The sequence below is a fragment of the Sinocyclocheilus anshuiensis genome, unplaced genomic scaffold (genome assembly GCF_001515605.1).
Source record: "Sinocyclocheilus anshuiensis isolate Anshui unplaced genomic scaffold, SAMN03320099.WGS_v1.1 scaffold2012, whole genome shotgun sequence".
Taxonomy (NCBI): domain Eukaryota; kingdom Metazoa; phylum Chordata; class Actinopteri; order Cypriniformes; family Cyprinidae; genus Sinocyclocheilus; species Sinocyclocheilus anshuiensis.
Window position 1 is genome coordinate 665154 of NW_015555967.1, and position 3900 is coordinate 669053.

The window sequence follows — 3900 nt, forward strand, 5'->3', positions numbered from 1 at the left end:
AGGTATCTGTATTGGACATAAAAAAAGTGGTATCGAGCCATCCCTATACTGTAGCAACTAAGGTATTTTGGTGGAAACTATGCTAAAAGTACTAAATGTCTGTGACAAACATTTTTGAAAAAATTCTAGTGCAGCATGATTGTGAAGTTAATCAGCATGCAACAGCGTTTCAGTTATTCATAACTTTCAGTGACTGAATGACCACAAATTCATCATCAGTCTCTAATTAGAGGTCTGGGGGCCAATGGACGGACAGAGTGAGAGAGATGTCGTCTTGACAGACCTCTACATATTCAAAAAACATTTACTACCCATAGTCAAGTTGTTTTGAAAGAGTACTATCAAATGAGATGGATGAATTTCAAATTGGTGTTCACATATGCTCAACTGAGACTTAAACCACAATCAACTAAGGAGTAATGGAAAGAGAGAATGATTTACAAGTCACACATGGACACGCATGAAAACTTTCGATTGAATCGCTCACACATTGCACAAATCCACACAAACAACATTGATATTAAAATCAGTGAAGCACATTTAGGACTCGAGCCTAATTACAAGCTTGTCTGGGTAAACGGTAATATCAAATGAAAATGAAAAGCATACCATCCCCCTATTCTCTAATGAGATTCTGACCCAGAGGTCAAGCAAATTATAAATATTTCTGAAACTGGAAAAAAAAAGTACAATAGATATTTTTGAATGCTTACATAATGGAAGAGGGGATTACGGAAGAATACTTCCTGTCATTTGTTTGGGCAATGATGAATAAGGTAGAGAGACAGAAAGAGAGAAAAGATGAGACAGACAGAAGGAGAGATAAGGTACTGGGAGAGACATAAAGACAGAACTGGGCCAGCTAGGTCGGGCTGAGCCGGGCAGACACATGGGGAAACAGGAGAGGAGGGTTGTCCGTGTTTGTCAGGGAGGTCAGGGAGACCTTTGTGGAAAGTAATTGCTTGGGAAGCAGGGGAAGGTTAAACACACGCTCTACCACGACAGAAACTACTCCTAAATCTGCAAAATAAACCTAAAAAAAATTCACTGGAGTAGGACAGCTAGGATGGGAATAGACTAACCAAAAATTGTAGAATGTTCTCCTCTAAAGGAGATAACACAAAAATGGGGACGAATGTTCTGGCTTGTCATACAATAAAAGTGAATAGGGACAGTGGCTGAACACATTTTTCTAAACCCCCAAAGTCATCTTTCCCACAGGCATTGAACTATACAGCGTATTCTAACAAAATACATTATTTTAAGCAAAATATAAATTATTTAATGCTGATTTGCTTAGACAATTATGTGGTCCCATAAACAAAAATCAAATAATCACATACTTTCTCAAGCACTTATTCAGTATCCTGTTATCAGTGGTAAGTCATGGTAACATAAATGTCCTGTGAATGATCTATATACCACAGAGGAACACAACCGTAAAACATGAACTTTTAAGTAAAATGATCTGACTTGGCTGCTATCCTTGTGTATCTACTGAGAAATCAAATCGGCAACTGGCTTGAGGCCAATACTGGGTGAAAGCAGGAATTTAAAATAATTGATGTTTGCTCTGTGCTCTCTTTCTAAGATTGCACTGCTTCCTTTAGAGAGCTTATGAGCAGGAGATGACATTCAAGTTTTTTTTTCTGGAAAATACTAATTAAATTATCACCTTCTTAAGCGCCAGGAACTTGTTTGTCATCTGACAATCAGCAGTTGACAGACTGTGACCTTGTCTGTTGAGGCAACGTCATTTCTGAACCAAAGGTAAATCAAGCTGGTACTTTCTAGGTGCTTCAACAGCAGATTTCTGTGAGGATGCCAAATAAAATTTGATTGACTGACTGGCCTCTTGAATACTTGATTTATTGAGGTTGCGCTGAAGAGCTGCACATTTTTATGTTGTGGAAGCATCTTGCTATCGCTACAAGGTAAACAGCCAAGACAGATTCAATTACACCAGGCACATTTTAAACTTCTTAGCATTGCATATCCATACAATCAATGCTAATCACAAAGCAATTTGACTCAGAGATCATGGTCAGGGCTTGTCCCTCAGGACACATCTCTAGAGAATTCATATTGATGCTTTTGCGTGCAAACGTATTTTTGGGAAAGCACAAGTGCATCTTTGTGAGTACCAGGTATGATTGAAAACAGACGTGTTCCTAGATCAACATATTTGGTCCTGGAACAACATTCCTAGATTGAGATATTTATAGATAAGTGGTTAATAAGATGGGGTTTTCAAAAGCAGATTCTTAAACTTCCACATTTGGTCCACGCAATCTCAAACATTTGGTTACATCTAGGGATGCACACAATATTATCGGAACGTTATCGGAATTGGCCGATAAAGGCTTAAAATGTAAACATTGGCCGATTTGAAAAAAAAATGCAGATATGCCTTGCCGATAAGACGAATAGTTCACATGTGCTCAGGTTGTGCTAGCGATAAGATCACGTTAACAGTGTAACTTTTGCCTGAATGATGCTTAGATTCATCAGTGTGCGATTTAGTCAACAGTCACTTAGTCACAGTCATCCTCCCCCGGGTCCTAATGCCCCTCCAGTAAGGCATTTTATTTACTTAGATGGCGCTGTAGGCCTACTTGTAATAAAATGAAATGTAAAATACACAAATAACATTAAGATACTTGTGTTTCTTAATAAATAAAGCTATTATATATTATGAAAACTTCAATACATGGAGCTCTAAAAGATTTTTACAGTTCTTTTGCTTTAGACCATCTATTATATAATAAATAATACAATTTTAGAGGTATCAACTGCATCTGTGTGAAAAAAAGAAAAAAAAAAAACCCCGGCAGAGATTAATTTAATTATAGTTATTTTCGAAGGTTTCAATGTACTCTCATTAAAAAGGAAATTTAATAATGTTTTTAGTTCTAACAAATAGTTTTTTTTACTAAAAAAGTAGGCAAAATTTGAAATAATTTGTTTATCATTTCTGCACAGGAGAGACTTGGTGTTGTTTCAAAACAAAAGGAAATATTGGTATCAGCATCGGCTATCGGCCAAAATCATTTGAAAAATATTGGCATTTCGGATATCGGCAAAAATCAAATATCGTGCATCACTAGTTACATCCTAACTCAAAATGGTCGATCCAGGACCAACAAAGGTGATCTTACTCCAAAACACCACCGTACATTTACATATTTGTGCACACATGAATAATCACAGTGCAATTACCCATCTCCTCCATCAGAGGATGCAGCAAACTACTGCAATCTGACATGCTTGCAAATGCTATACCACATCACTCCAACAGTGCGAACCATACACGTGAAGCAGCTCTTTAAAACGTCAAACTACTGCAGTGTGCTTGACTGCACATTTGTATACAGTATATGCTCTGCTATATCATTCTTCTTTATAATTTTATGAAATACTTTTGTCATTGTCAACAGAGCATTTAAACTAACATCTCCTAAAGAAAAGTCTGCCTTTTTTACCACCCGCAGACAGGACATAGTAAAAAAAGGCATACTTTTACATAAGAAAACATTTTACATATGGTTAGACTGATTATAAATGGTTAATTAATAAGACTGGCTGCTAAAATCCCACACTAAAGTTGTGAAACTGTTTAATTAATTTGTACTGCTTGAATGTGAATGTGTATATAGGCATTATAGCATGTTTGTTTGTGGATGAGGGCATGGTCGGGCAGAGACGATTTCTGTCTCTAGTGTGTCACTATTAATAAGAGACAGCCGCCCATCCTGACACACACTCTCAGTGCCTGTCTGTCTCTTTAAGCAAACCGCCCCTCAGGTCCCGCTCATTTCACATGCTGTATTTGCAGAGTGCCAAGAGACTGGAAATTACACTGAGATAAAGCAAAACCGCAGTGATGTCAGAAAGAAGAAT